Source organism: Hemitrygon akajei, chromosome 6 (genome assembly GCF_048418815.1).
Source record: "Hemitrygon akajei chromosome 6, sHemAka1.3, whole genome shotgun sequence".
NCBI lineage: Eukaryota > Metazoa > Chordata > Chondrichthyes > Myliobatiformes > Dasyatidae > Hemitrygon > Hemitrygon akajei.
Window position 1 is genome coordinate 69,515,118 of NC_133129.1, and position 16,323 is coordinate 69,531,440.

Below are 16,323 nucleotides of genomic sequence, written 5' to 3' on the forward strand. Positions count from 1 at the left end.
CTACAGCTCAGTGTTTAACATAATCTGTCCTACAGTTCTGATCAAAAAGCTCCAAAACCTGGGCCTCTGTACCTGCCTCTGCAGCTGGATCCTTGACTTGCTCAGTGTGGAAGACCACAATCTGTGCAGATTGGAACTACACCTCACCTCACTAATAATCAACAATGGGGCACCTCAAGGATGTGTGCTTAGTCTATTGATCTACTCTCTCTACACCCATGACTGTGTGACTAGGCACAGATCAAATGCCATCTATAAGTTTGCTGATGATACATCTATTGTTGGTAGAATTTCAGATGGTGACGAGGAGTACCGGAGTGAGATTGATCAGCTGGTTGAGTGGTGTCACAGCAACAATCTTGGATTTAACGTCAGAAAGAGCTCCGAAAGCGTAAGACGAGAGCACACACACTGGTCCTCATCGAGGGATCTGTAATGGAAAGATTGAGCAACTTCACGTACCTGGACCTTAACATCTCTGAGGGCCAAGTCTTTATGTGTATATAAGGCAGAGGCTGATAGATTCTTGATTGGTCGGGGCATGAAAGGATACAGGGAGAAGGCAGGAAATTGGGACTGCAAGGAAAATTGGATCAGCTATGATGAAATGACAGAACAGACTCGATGGACCAAATGGCCTGCATATTCATTTACAGTATGTGGGCATCACCAGCTAAGCCAGCATTTATTGCCTATCCCTCGTTGCCCTTGTAAAAATGGTGATGAACTGCCTTCTTGAATCGCTGCAGTCCCTGAAGTGTAGGTACACCCACAGTGCTGTTAGGGAGGGAATTCCATGATTTTGACCAGGTGACAATGAAGGAACGGCGATATATTTCCAAGTCAGCATGGTACGTGACTTGGAGGGGGATTTACAAGCGGTGGTGTTCCCAGATATCTGCTGTTCTCGTCCTTCTACGTGGTGGTGGTTGTGGGTCTGGAAGGTGCTGTCTTAAGAACTTTGGTGTGTTGATACAGTACATCTTGTAGATAGTGCGCACTGCTGCAACTGTTCGTCAATGGTGGAGGGATTGGATGTTTGTGGAAGGGGTACCAATCAAGTGGGCTGCCTTAAGGAGGTGTCAAGCTCCTTAAGTATTGATGGAGTTGCACTCATCCAGGTGAGAGGCGAATATTCCTTTACACTCCTGACCTGAGCCTTGTAGATGGTGGACAGGTTTTGGGGAAGGAGGAGGTGAGTTACACGCCACAGGATTCCGAGCCTTTGACCTACTCTGGTAGCTACGGTATTTATATGGCTAGACCAGTTCAGTTTCCTGTGTCAATGGTAAACCTCAGGATGTTGATAGTGGGGGATTCAGTGTTGGTGATGCCACTGAATGTCAAAGGACAATGGTTAGAGCCTCTCTTGTTGGAGATGGTCATTGCCTGGCACTTGTATAGCTTAAATATTACTTGCCACTTGTCAGCCCAAGCCTGTATATTGTCCAGGTCTTGCTGCATTTGGGTGTGAATTGCTTCATTATCTGAGGAGTCATGAATGGTGAAGAACATTATGCAGTCATCTGCGAACATCCCCACTTCCCACCTTATGATGGAAGGAAAGTAATGAAGCAACTGAAGGTGGTTAGTCCTAGGACACTTCCCTGAGGAACTCCTACAGTGATGACCTGAGGATGAGATGATTGACCTCCAACCACCACAACCATCTTCCTTTGTGTCAGGTATGATTCAAACCAACAGACGGTTTCCCCCCAATTCCCATTGACTCTATTTTAGCTAGGCCACCTTGAAGGCATACTTGGTCAAATGCTGTCTTGATGTCGAGGGCTACCACTCTCACCTCATCTCTGGTATTTAGCTCTTTGGTCCATGTTTGGACCAAGGAGGTGATGAAGTCAGGAGCTGAGTGGCCTTGACGGAACCCAAACTGGGCATCCGTAAGCAGGTTATTGCCGAGTAGGTGCTGCATGATAGCTCTGTTGATGACCCCTTCCATTACTTTGCTAATGATTGAGAGTAGGCTGACAGGGCAGTCATTGGCTGGGTTGAACTTGTCCTGTTTCTTGTGTACAGGACATACCTGGGCAATTTTCCATATTGCCAGGTAGATGCCAATGTTGTAGCTGTACTGGAACAGTTTGGCTAGTGCTGCTTCTATAATCTTATGCCCTTATGGATGTCCACTAATATTGGCCATTGTCTCCCTGGGAAAAATGTTCTGACTCTCCATTCTATTTATACCAATTTGAGAAGATTGAGAAGAAGTGGCATTCCAGTCAGTTGCATGCAGTACTTAGCATTAAGTGTTATGAGATGCTGGTCATGAATTGAACTCTTCAGCATGTGTTCATAATCTAAAGCTGCATAATAGAGATTCAAGCATCTGCATTACCTATTGCACAGTTACACATAGTTACTTTACACTGGAGTTCACAAGTTTGTGAAATAGATCAGATCTGAGAATTCTCTGGTCTTCTAATAATAATACTGAAGAACCTGTAGATCAGGGCACTACAGCATAAGCTCTTGCATCCATTTATCTAGGGTAGTGGCCATTACAATGATAAGATGTGGTCCTTTATCTCCTTCTTGGTAAAGATAGGCAAGGAATGATACGACTTGCATTTTTCTTCTAGCCCATTTCAGCTGCTAATATTCCAATCACCCTGTGTTTATTCAGCAAAGTCAAACAATTTAATTCAATGAATTGATAAGTTTAAAGCTCCTTTCTTTTGTTGAGGATATCTGGCTGCTGACTGTTCAATCATTCTGTGGGTTTCCCCATCTGTTAGTTCTGTCTCTTGCTTTTCTAATCTTCGGGAAATTACTGTATACCTGGTCAGAAGTAGATGAGCCACTTCCTGCTCATTGATTATTGTTTAGCTGTTCCATATCAGGTCTTTGGACAAACCATGAGGCATGTCAGACCTTCTAAACAATGCCTCCCAACTGCTAAGTAGCTGGAGATCAATAATCTTCTGAACTTTTTTCAAAGAACACTGATGAATAAGATTAAGTTCATCCACTGAGGCATCCTGCAGGAAGTTGACAATTTTAGTCCTATATGCATCTTCAACCTCGTTACTCCACCACTGTAGTCTTCATCAAGGGAGCTCTCATCACCAGAAGCAATGGATTCCACACCTTCAGAATCACTAATTTCCTTCTGAATTATTCTGCTTTTTTTTTGTCCTTTAACATGGATTTTACTTTTATTATTCTGGTCTTTTCTTGTTCCAGTTTGTTTCAACTGAGCTGACATCGCTGTTGTCTGTGTTTAAAGATTTGTGAAGGCATCTTTTCCATTTATGTTTTCATGTACTGGCAAACTTGGCACTTCATTTAAATCTTGATTATCAAACACCTGCAAAGCTCCCAAGGCCTTCCAATAGGAACAATCATATTCATTCAGGGCCTCTATAAGTTACTTTTTATTGTAACCTGGATACTCATTGCAAAGTTTTCTAAGTAGCGAGCCTCCTTTTTTCATAATCTTCTGTGGACGCTTGTGATTCAAGTCAATTGGGCTGATCAATGGGCTGGAGTGTTTACTGACATATTCAACCTCTCACTTTGGCAGTCTATGGTGCTCACCTGCTTCAAGCAGGCTTCAATTATACTGTGCCCAAGAAGAACATGGTAATCTTCCTCAATGACTATTATCCATTAGCACTTACATCCACAGCGATGAAGTGCTTTGAGAGGTTGGTTATGAAGTAAATTAGGTCCTGAGGAGTTACTTGGAACCACTTGAATTTGTCTACCGTCATAATAAGTGAAAAGCAGATGCCGTTTTATTGGCTCTTCACTCAGTTCTGGAACATCTGGGTAGTGAGGATGCATTCATCAAGATTCAACACCATCAACCCCTCTAAACGAATCATTATGCTCTAAGACCATGGCCTTGATACCTCCTTGTGCAATTAGATCCTTGATTTCCTCAGTGGCACACCCCAGTCATTTCAGATTGGCGATGACGTCTCCTCCACAGTCACCTTCATCACAGGTGCACCACAAGGCTGTGTTTAGGCCCCTGCTCTACTCACTTTACACTTATGACTGTGAGGCTAAGCACAGCTCTAACGTCATATTTAAGTTTGCTGACACCACCACTGTTGTTGGCAAAGTCAATGATGGTGATGAATCAGCATATTGGAGGGAGATTAAAAATCTGGCTGAGTGGGGCCACAACAACAACCTCTCACTCAACATCAACAAAACTAAAGTGCTGATTTTTGACTACAGGAGGAAGAAACCGAAGATCTATGAGCCATGCACGTTAGGGAACTGGAGGTGGAGAGGATCAGTAACTTTAAATTTCTTAGCGTTTCCACATCAGAGGACCTGTCCTGCAGCCAGTATGTAGGCATCTTCACAAAGAAGGCACAGCAGCACCTTTGCGCAAATACAGCCTGCCATCTAAAACTTTGACAAACTTCTATACATGCACAGTGGAGAGGATCCTGACTGGTGGCCTTTGCCAGGTAAGGAAACACCAATGCCCAAAAATGGAAAAGCCAACAGAAGTGGTTGAAACAGCCTAGTCTATTACAGGCAAAATCCTCCTCACCACTGAGCACATTTTGCGAGAAGCACTACCACAGGAAAGCAGCATCCATCATCAAGGACCTTCACCTGTTATGTTGGTCGCTGGCAATAACTGAACCCAGGTGTGGAGGAATGGTAGACTCCCATGTAGAGACTGAAACAAGAGGTGATACATAGGAATTCCAGCAGAGCGTCGGTGGCAAGACTCAGCAACACCACGAGATAAATCACTCTCAACAGAAGGACTCAGCGACGTGTGTTAAATGGGAGTCCGCATTAAATAATCATAGAAAGCAGAAAACCCGTGCCAGTCACGATTAATGTGATAAGATTAAACAGACCGCATACAGGCTTAATGACTCTCAGTAAGACAATTAGTAAATACAGGTTCTTGAGAAATCTAGAAGCCCAATGTTCTTCAGCTTGGCACAGAAGCCCGCAGGGCTCATAACATCACTATTCAAGCCAATTTCTCTTCTCACTGCCACCATCGGGCAGGAGGTACAGGAGCTGTGGGTCCCATGATACCTGGTTCAGGAACAGTTATTACCCTTCAACAATTAGGTTCTTGAGCCAGCATGGATAACTTCACTCACCTCAACACTGAACTGATTCCACAACCTCTGGACTCATTTTCAGGCACTCTACAACTCACGTTCTCAGTATTAGTTATTCACTTTTTTATTTTTAAAATATTTAAACATTTGTCTTTTGCACATTGGCTGTTTGTCGGTCTTTGTTTATGAGTAATTTTTCATTGATTCTAATGTATCTATCTGTTCTACTCTGAATGCCTGCAAGAAAATGAATCTCAGGGTAGTATATTTTGACATATGTATACATACTTTGAGAATAAATTTACTTTCAACTTTGAACTAGATTTCTTCTTCTTCATGGCAAGTTGTTTCCACTCCCTGGCTCTTTTGCCAGCGGCGCTTTCCCTTCAATAGTTCCCATCCTTTTTTGAAGGCCAAGGGTGAATCTCTTTCCACTACACATTTGGATGCAGATAGCCACTTCCACTCTTCGATCAGGAATACACTGCTTTACAAGGAAGCAGATGCAGTATCTTAAACTTTAAAATTGAGTCTTTTAAGTTCTGCTTTTTTTTTAACTGTATATTTCCGAAAACACAAAAAATCACTAGTTTTACAGAAAAGCAACTCAGGAAGTTCAAAGGACTGGTTTTCAGCTATTATTAGAAGTTTGTTATTAGGATTAAATTACAATCTGCAAAATAGATTCCAAATGGTTGTCTATGTCTACATGGAGCTTGCCCTGTTGTTATCCTGAAATAGTTCAAGCAGCCACAGGCATGGCTTATCACATCCACAATTTTGTTTACCTTCAGAGAATACTTATGCATAGATCAGACCTAATTCTGCACAACATATATTCAATTTCCTGCCTGTTTTCCTGTAATTAAGAAAAGCTTTCTTGAAAAATTGACTCTGTTCTTTTAAACATTATAATTATTTTTGCCTTGTGTATGTGTGACAACAGAGATTTTTAAAAAAGCAACACACACAAAATGCCGGAGGAACTCAGAAGACCAGGCAGCATCTATGGAAGAGAGTATAGTCAACATTTTGGACCAAGACCCTTCACCAGGTCCATAGATGTTGCTTGCTCTTCAGAGTTCCTCCAGCATTTTGTGTGTGTTTCTTGGATTTCCTGCATCTGCAGATTTTCTCAGAGTTTTTTTAAAACCTCACTGACTACAACTAAGGTTCCTGTTGACAGGAAGAAATTAAATGAGGGCTTCCTTTTCAAAAAGTGAACCAGCGAAAAGCCTCATAACTATAGCCTTGTAAGCCTAACATCAGTAGTTGGGAGGATGTTGGAAAGAATGCATGGTCATGCACTTTGGTAGTAGAAACAAATGTGTGGACTATTTTCAAAATGAGGAGAAAATCCAGGAATCTGAGATGCAGAGGGACTTGGGGGTCCTTGTGCAGAAAACCTTGAAGGTTAACATGCAGGTTGAGTCGGTGGTGAGGAAGGCAAATACAATGTTCAAGACCTCATTTCAAGAGGTCTAGAATACAAGAGCAGGGATGTGATGCTGAAGCTTTATAAGGCACTGGTGAGTCCTCACCTTGAGTATTGTGAACAGTTTTGGGCTCCTCATCATAGAAAAGATGTACTGGCATTGGAGAGGATCCAAAGGAGGTTCACAAGGCTGATTCCAGAAACGAAAGGGTTATTATACAAAGAAAGTTTGATAGCTCTGGGCCTGTACTGGCTGGAATTCAGAAGGATTGGGAGGATCTCATTGACGCCTTTCAAATGTTGAAAGGCCTAGACAGAGTAAATGTGGAAAGGATGTTTCCCATGGTGGGAGAGTCTAGGTCAAGAGAGCACAGCCTCAGGATAGAGGGGCGTCCATTCATAGAACATAGAACATACAGGCCCATACAGCACAGTACAGGCCCTTTGGCCCATAATGTTGTGCCGACCCTTAAACCCTGCCTCCCATATATACCCACACCTTAAATTCCTCCATATACCTGTCTAGTAGTCTCTTAAATTTCACTAGTGTATCTGCCTCCACCACAGACTCAGGCAGTGCATTCCACGCACCAATCATTCTCTGAGTAAAAATCCTTCTTCTAATATCCCCCTTGAACTTCCCACCCCTTACCTTAAAGCCATGTCCTCTTGTATTGAGCAGTGGTGCCCTGGGGAAGAGGCGCTGGCTGTCCACTCTATCTATTCCTCTTAATATCTTGTATACCTCTATCATGTCTCCTCTCATTCTCCTTCTCTCCAAAGAGTAAAGCCCTAGCTCCCTTAATCTCTGATCATAATACATACTCTCTAAACCAGGCAGCATACTGGTAAATTTCCTCTGTATCCTTTCTAATGCTTCCACATTCTTCCTATAGTGAGGCGACCAGAACTGGACACAGTACTCCAAGTGTGGCCTAACCAGAGTTTTATAGAGCTGCATCATTACCCTGCAACTTTTAAACTCTATGCCTCGACTGATGAAAGCTAACACTCCATAAGCTTTCTTAACTACCCTATCTACCTGTGAGGCAACATTCAGGGATCTGTGGACATGTACCCCCAGATCCCTCTGCTCCTTCACACTACCAATAATCCTGCCATTTACTTTGTACTCTGTCTTGGAGTTTGTCCTTCCAAAGTGTACCACCTCACACTTCTCTGGGTTGAACTCCATCTGCCACTTCTCAGCCCACTTCTGCATCCTATCAATGTCTCTCTGCAATCTTAGACAATCCTCTACACTATTCACAATACCACCAACCTTTGTGCACCTGCAAACTTGCCAAGCCACCCTTCTACCCCCCACATCCAGGTCGTTAATAAAAATCACGAAAAGTAGAGGTCCCAGAACTGATCCTTGTGGGACACCACTAGTCACAACCCTCCAATCTGAATGTACTCCCTCCACCACGACCCTCTGCTTTCTGCAGGCAAGCCAATTCTGAATCCATCTGGCCAAACTTCCCTGGATCCCATGCCTTCTGACTTTCTGAATAAGTCTACCGTGTGGAACCTTATCAAATGCCTTACTAAAATACATGTAGATCACATCCACTGCACTACCCTCATCTATATGCCTGGTCACCTCCTCAAAGAACTCTAACAGGCTTGTTAGACATGATCTGCCCTTCACAAAGCCATGCTGACTGTCCCTGATCAGACCATGATTCTCTAAATGCCCATAGATCCTATCTCTAAGAATCTTTTCAAACAGCTTTCCCACCACAGACGTAAGGCTCACTGGTCTATAATTACCCGGACTATCCCTACTACCTTTTTTGAACAAGGGGACAATGTTTGCCTCCCTCTAATCCTCTGGTACCATTCCCAACGAGGACATAAAGATCCTAGCCAGAGGCTCAGCAATCTTCCCTCACCTTGTGGAGCAGCCTGGGGAATATTCCATCAGACCCCGGGGACTTATCCATCCTAATGTATTTTAACAACTCCAACACCTCTTTTCCCTTAATATCAACATGCTCTAGAGCTTAAATCTCACTCATATTGTCCTCACCATCATCAAGTCCCCTCTTATTGGTGAATACTGAAGAGAAGTATCCATTGAGGACCTCGCTCACTTCCACAGCCTCCAAGCACATCTTCCCACCTCAAAACAGAGATGTGGAGACATTTCTTTAGGCAAAGGATGGTGAATATGTGGAATTTGTTGCCACATGCAGCTGTGGAGGTCAGGTCATTGGGTGTATTTAAGGCAGAGATTGATAGGTTCTTGATTGGACATGGCATCAAAGGTTACGGGGAGAAGACCAGGAACTGAGGAGGAGAAAAACAAAAGGTTCAGCTATGATTGAATGGTGGAGCAGACTTGATGGGCCAAATGGCCTAATTCTGCTCCTATGTCTTATGGTGTTATAGTCTAAAATGCTGAGGACCAGGACTAGTGATCAGTTGGAATGATGGGGTCTAATCAGAGGCAGCTAACATGACTTTGTCAAAGCCTGATCCTGTCTAACCAATCTGACTGAATTGTTTTTTGAAGAGGTAACCAAGTGTACTGATGAGGGCAGGGCAGTAGATGTGATTTACATCACCTTTAGTAAGGCCTTGAGCAGGGTGCCACATGGGAGGTTGGTCAAAAAGGTTAGGCCCATAATTGGTTGACAATAGGAAAGAGCAGGCGGTGTTATTACTAATTGGGTGCCAATGATGAGGATCAATTCGGGGACCTTTGCTCTTTGTAATATGCATGAATGATTTGAATGCGGATGTACAATATAAGTTTGCAGATGATGCTATAATTGACTGAGTCATGGATAGAGGATATTTAGATTTAGTATGGAGATAGTCATAAAATTCAGTGTGATATCAATATATTAGTGAAATAGTCTGATAAACAGCAGATGGAGTTCAATCCAGATAAATGTGAAGTGATGTACTCTGAGAGTCTTTATGAAGTGAAGACCTAGACCATGAAGGCCAGGGTCTTAGGCAGCATTGATGAACAGGGGAAGCTTAGACTACAAGTCCAGAGATCCTTGAAATTAGCAGCAGATAACATGATTAGTAAGGTGCATGGAATATTGGCCTTTGTTAGTCATGGCATTGAATATAAAAGCAGGGAGGTTATACTCCAACTTTATAAACTTCGGTTAGACCTCAGATGGTACATATTGGTACCAATGACATAGGAAGGAAAAGCAATGAGGTCTTGAAAAGAGAATTTAGAAAGCTGATAAGCAGGACCGCCCTGGTAGTAATCTCTGGATTGCTGCCTGTGCCATGCACCAGTGAGGGTAGAAACAGGATGATTTGGCAGATAAATGCGTGGCTGAGAGGCTGGTGCAGGGGGCAGGGCTTCAGGTTCTTGGATCATTGGGATCTCTTCTGGGGGAGGTATGACCTGCTCAAAAGTGACTGGTTGCACCTGAACTAGAGGGGGACCAATATTCTGATGGGCAGGTTTGTTAGAGCTGTTGGGAGGGTTTAAAGAGGTGGGGACTGGAGTGAAGGGATTTAGGATAGGACGGATATTAAAAAAGTAAAGATAGCGTGCAGTCAGATTGACAGGAAGAGCAGGCAGGTGATGAGACTTAGTTGCAGCCAACAGGCTGAGTATCAAATCATTAGGGATGCAGAATCAGAAAGGATAGCAAATACGGTACTCAAGGTGTTGTATCTAAATGTGTTCATGTGGCCTCTGTCGGTCGTGGTCGACCATGGGTACCGCGCCTCTGGTGGTCACTGGTTTGTCGAGCAGCGTTGACTGTGGCTATTGAGGCCGATCCTGGAATGGCAGGCTCTGCCACAGTTGCTGCATGTGTAGGGCGTCGTGGAATTGCTGTCCGCTGTCCACTGTGCTCTCCGTTTAGCTCACCGCTCCTCAAACTGACGATCACCCTTTCGCCTTGATGTGTGTAGTATAAGAAATGAGGTGTTGCAATATTACAGATTGCCAGGTATGATGTTGTGGCCATCACTGAACCGTGACTGAAGGATGGTTGTAGTTTGAAGCTGAGTGTCCAAGGTTACACATTATATCAGAGGGATTGGAAAGTAGGCAGGGAGGTGGTGTGGCTCTTCTGGTAAAGAATGTCAACAAATCAGTAGAAAGATGTGACATAGGATCGGAAGATGTTGAATCCTTGTGGGCTGAGTTAAGAAACTGCAAGGGTAAAAGGACATTGATGGCAGTTATATAGAGGCCTCCCAACGGTGGCTGGAGGGTAGGCCACAGGTTACAACAGGAAATAGAAAAGGCGAGTCAAAAGGGCAATGTTATGGTAGTCAAGGGAGATTTTAACTTGCAGGTCGATTGGGAAGATCAGGTTGGTAATGGATCTCAAGAGAGTGAATTTGATGAATGCCTAAGAGATAGCTTTTTAGAGCAGTTTGTCATTGACCCTACTAGGGTATCAGCTATACTGGATTGGGTGTTATGTAATAAACCAGAGGTCATTAGGGTGCCTTTTGAACCAGTGATCACAATATGTTTGTCTTCAACTTGAAATTTGATAGAGAGAAAGTAAAGTCTGATGTAGCAGTGAAGGAAGGGAAATTACAGTGGTATGAGAGAGGAGTTGGTCAAAGTAAGTTGGAAGGAACTGCTGGCAGGGATGTCAGCAGAGCAGCAATGGCATGCATTTCTGGGGGAAAAATGAGGAAGGTCATGACATGAGTATTCCAAAAATGAAGAAATACTCAAATGGTAAAATAGTACAACTGTGGCCGACAAGGGAAGTCAAAGCTATTGTAAAAGCAAAAGAAAGGGCACACAACAAAGCAAAAATTAGTGGGAAGATAGAGGATTGGGAAGTTTTTAAATAGCTACAGAGTGCAACTAAAAAAATCACAAGAAGGAAAAAAGATGTAATATGAAAGCAAGGTAGCAAATAATATCAGTGGATAGTAAAAGGTTTTCAAGTATGTTAAAAATAAAAGAGAAATGAGAGTGGATATAGGACAGCTAGAAAATGAGGCAGGAGAAATAATAATGGGGGACAAGGAGATGGCTAATGAACTAAATGAGTATTTTGCATCAGTCTTCACTGTGGAAGACACCAGCAGTGTGCCTGATGTTGTAGTGTGTGAAAGAAGAGAAGTGGGTGCAGTTACTATTGCAAGAGAGAAGATTATCAAAAAGCTGAAAGATCTAAAGGTACATAAGTCATTTGGACCAGTAGGAACTGCACCCTAGGGATCTGAAAGAGATAGCATTAGAGATTGTGGTGGCATTAGAAATGATCTTTCAAAAATCATTGGATTCTGGCATGGTGCCAGAGGACTGGAAAATTACAATTGTTACTCCACTCTTTAAGAAAGGAACAAGGCAGCATTATAGACCAGTTAGCCTGACCTCAGTGGTTGGGAAGATGTTAGAGTCAATTGTTAGGGATGAGGTGATGGAGTACTTGGTGACACAGGACAAGATAGAACAAAGTCAGCATGGTTTCCTTCAGGGAAAATCCTGCCTGACAAACCTGTTGGAATTCTTTGAGGATTACAAGTAGGATAGACAAAGGGGATGCAGTGGATGTTGTATATTTGGACTTTCAGAAAGCCTTTGAAAAGTGCCACACATGAGGCTGCTTACCAAGTTAAGAGCCCGTGGTATTACAGGAAAGTTACTAACATGGTTAGAGCAGTGGCTGATTGGTAGGAGGCAGCAAATGGGAATAAAAGGATCCTTTTCTGGTTAGCTGCCAGTGACTAGTGGTGTTCTGCAGGGGCTGGTGTTGGGACCACTTCTTTTTATGCTGTATATCAATGTTTTAGATGATGTAGATGCTTTTGTTGCCAAGTTTGCAGTTGATACGAAGATTGATGGAGGGGCAGGTAATGTTGAGGAAGCAGGTAGAATGCAGAAAGACAGATTAGGAGAATGGGCAAGAAAGTGGCAAATGAAATATAATGTTGGAGAATGCACGGTCATGCACTTTAGTAGTAGAAATAAATGTGCAGACTATTTTCTAAACAGGGAGAAAATCCAGGAATCTGAGATGAAAAGGGACTTCCCAGCTTAGACTTAGGGGAAGTGGGAAGAGATTCAGAAGGGATATGAAAAGGATCATTTTCACTCATAGTGTGCTAAATACTTGGAGTGCATGGTCAAGAGAGTGGTGGAAGCAGGATTCCTGACATCAATGAAATCTGTAGATGAGCAATTGAAAGGATTGGGACAAGTTCTGGGTGGTAGGATTAGCATGGATGGGTGCTGACTGGTTGGCATAGATGTGCTAGACTGAATAGACTGTTTCCATGCTGTTCAGCTCTATTACTCTATATATTTGAGACTTCAGATAAAGGGTCAATGTGCTCCCAATCCTCTTGACATAAGCACCAACTTTAAATGTCCTTTATGTTGCACAAGCTTTTCCAGGATCAATGAATGATCAGGGCAAATATGATCGGCACGATTTCAATACATTTTAAAGCTGGTACAATGAAAACATTGGTGCAGGAATGCAGATTTAAAAGATTAAAAGATTTAAATTTACAGTAAATTGTAATTTTTTTTCAGTGCAAGGAAACCCATGCATGTACCAAAGAAAGTGGTAAATGGTGCTGTACACATTGGGATTTCATAATACTAATGCCAAAAACTACACCAATTGTTAACAACATCACTATGTGAAATTGGCAGCAACTTAATGATTCTCACAAGTCTACTTCAAAGTTCAAAGTTCAAAGTAACTTTTATTATCGAAGTACATAAATGTCACCATATACACCCCTAAGATTCATTCTCTTGTGAGCATACTCAGCAAATCTATGGTGTAATAACAGTAACAGGATCAGTGAAAGACCAACCAGACAGCAGAAGACAACAAAATGTGCAAAGGCAAATATAAATAAATAGCAATAAGTAATGAGAACATGAGAGAACATGAAAGTGAGATTATTGGTTGTGGGGACATTTCAATGATGGGGCAGGTGAAGTTGAATGTAGTTATCCCCTTTTATTCAAGAGCCTGATGGATGAACCTGGTGGTGTGAGTCCTGAAGGCAGCAGTGAGAAGAGAGCATGACCTTGGTAATGGGGGTCTCTGATGATGGGCGCTTCTTCCCTATGAAAGTGTTTCATATAGATGTACTCAATGATTGGGAGGTCTTTACCCGTGATGTACTGGGCTGAATCTCAGTGATCCCGAAGCTGATGTAATGATTGTGTATTACCTCAAAGAATGTTTTACTCATGGAACATCAGCTGAATTCCAGGTTTTACGGTACCTTGAGACTTAGGAGTCCCAGCTGAAAGTAGCAACAAGGATCGACAGGATAGTGAAGGAAGAAATTTCACACGTGGAGTATCGTATAGTTCCAATTTCCACATTATAGGAATGTATTGGAGAAAGTGCAGAGGAGATTCACCAGTACATTACCTGGATTGGAGGACTTCAGTTATGGAAAGAAATTCAATAGATCAAACTTATTGTTTCCTGAAGGCGTCTGAAGGATGATCTGATTGAAGTATATAAGACTGAGAGGCACAAATAACGTAGATGGGCAACATCCTTTTCCCATTTTAAGGGTATAAAAATAACAGGGGAAAGGAAATTTTAAAGGACATCTAAGGGATAACTGTTTTACACTAAGAATGATAGATATCTAGAATGTTCTGCCAAAATAGATGGTGGAATCACATTCAATTATTACAAATGTTTGTATATTTAGGTGGCATTTGGGCAGACAGGTACTTAACTAGGCAAGCAAAGATAAACCTAACGAAAGCATAGATGGCAAAAGAGGGCATATTATCATTACTGATCTTTATTTACTTCTGTTGTGAGGGATACCATGGCTCAGTTTTATAGAAAAAAAATGTCAATTTCAAGTCACTTACCAAAGGGAATTCTGAATGATTACAGGTTTCCACTTGATAAAGTTTTTTGCTTTTCCTTTTTTGTCTATGAGGTCAACATCATCACTTTAGCTATTTCCAGTTTCTTGGTCTAAACTGTCCCATCTTCATCACAGCCAGCTGCCACATCTACAGCAGTGCAGGACTACAGTCATTATCAGGTCTGGCCTGTAGAGAGGGGGGATTGGCAGGTGTAGTTGTTATTAAGGATCAAAGGGAATCCATTAGCTTATAATAATATTGAGATAATTCAGTTGGAAAGTTGACAGAAAAATAAACATTTATTGGAGTTGCTGACTACCGTGGCCTTTCATGTCAAATTCCTTCTTTTTTAACTCTCACTTCCTCCAAATGAAAGATTTTGCTTTGGTCCTAGAGTCCTATGAGTCCTAGAGATGTCTGCCTTGTTTTGGAGGAAATGTTTGTTGCAGTCCAGCGCGAGTCCTCCTCCATGTCCTTTCCTTCTACTATGATGATTTTATTGGTGCTGTTTCCTGTTCTCAACTAGAAAATTTCATTATCATGTTTCTGGTTCTCTCATCTTCCCTGATAACCACAGTCCTGGGCTCCAGATGATCCTCTTGGGTGAAGAATTGAATTACTTATCCAGCTTCCAATCTATTCACTGCTCATAGTTCAATGCCCTCAATAAGAGAGAGACTAAGCAAAGGCAATACTCTGAATTTCCAGCTACCTGCTACTTCAATTCTCCACATCACTCACACCCTGAACTCTGTGTCCTCTGCTTCATACAATGAAGCTTCATACTAGCTCAAGAAGCTGCCTTCATCTGGTACATTTTAGTCTTTAGAACTCAAAAATTCAAACAAGTTCAGCAGATATTCTGCTATTCCTAATTACACAGCTTTTATATTTTTTTCAAAACTAAGTATTTCATTTCAATTAAAGGTTTCTTAAAAAATACAAACTACACAGTTTTGCTCACAAAGACAGACATTTTACTCCCAATCAATGTACATAGTTTACACATTTACACATAGTAGTCATACACTGAGCAGCATAAATTTTAATGAGGGTACTTCATGGGTTCCACCCACTTAGAGCTTGGCCATGACCTTCTCCTGGCCAGCAGCCTGGATACTACTCAACAATGAAATAAAACTAATTGTAGGGCAGTATCACAGTTAACCGGCAACCCTTCACTGTTGCAGCCTTCCTCCACCTTCGCTGCTATTGGGATGTGTCATCACCTTTCATTAGCTCCACTGTCGAGGTCTTGGTTGGATTGTTCCTCCCCTTAACCTTACCACCATGGGTGACTGATGCACCATCAATAACTCTCGGTGACGGGAGGCAAACGATAGGCTTTTATTAGCAGCAGAAGTGACCACAACATCTTGGAAATTGAGGGAGGAGCAGTGCCTCCAACCGCCTTTATACAGGGGTTTGTGGGAGGAGCCACAGGAGCAGTCAGCAGAGGGGCGTGTCCAGACAGGTATACACATAGTTTACCACAGTGACCTCCCCAGGAGCTAAGCTCCAGACAGCATCGCTCTCGGGATCTCAGGAGCTCACAAGGTTTTCCACCATGATCCTTGGAGAACTCTCTTCAGTCAGAAAAGCAAATTCAAGGCATCTTGCAGCACCCCCGATCTAAATAGTGACATCTCATTAACTGTCATTCTCTAAGCTAGAGTCTGCCGCAATGTGAATAACACAAGGGCCATGATTGGTGCAGGTGGCGGCTAAATCTGTTCCACCATGACCATCAAACTCATGAAAAAGAAGAGGGTTCATAAGAAGCAGACCAGCTGAAGACTAAAACTTGAGAGCTTGCTTGACACTGACACCCAACAGCAGCTTCTGGCCCTGTTTTGGGAAAACCTGTGTAATGTATGGATCTATTTCTTTTAGTGCAATGACTCCCCTTAGCACTACATATGGACTGTTGTCTACGCATATGCATTGATCGATCTCTCTCTCTCTCTCAATGTGGCAAATCCTCCCACGATGCAAAT

The 16,323-nt window shown here is 42.5% G+C and overlaps 1 long non-coding RNA gene and 1 pseudogene across 4 annotated transcripts in view; one reads left to right on the plus strand and one right to left on the minus strand.

Moving 5' to 3' along the window:
• Window positions 1-16,323, plus strand: part of LOC140728726 (uncharacterized) — a 94,062-nt gene that overhangs the window by 9,876 nt on the left and 67,863 nt on the right. The gene's annotated exons all lie outside the window — the stretch shown is intronic.
• On the minus strand, window positions 2,200-3,476 carry LOC140728789 (SWI/SNF-related matrix-associated actin-dependent regulator of chromatin subfamily A containing DEAD/H box 1 pseudogene; annotated as a pseudogene).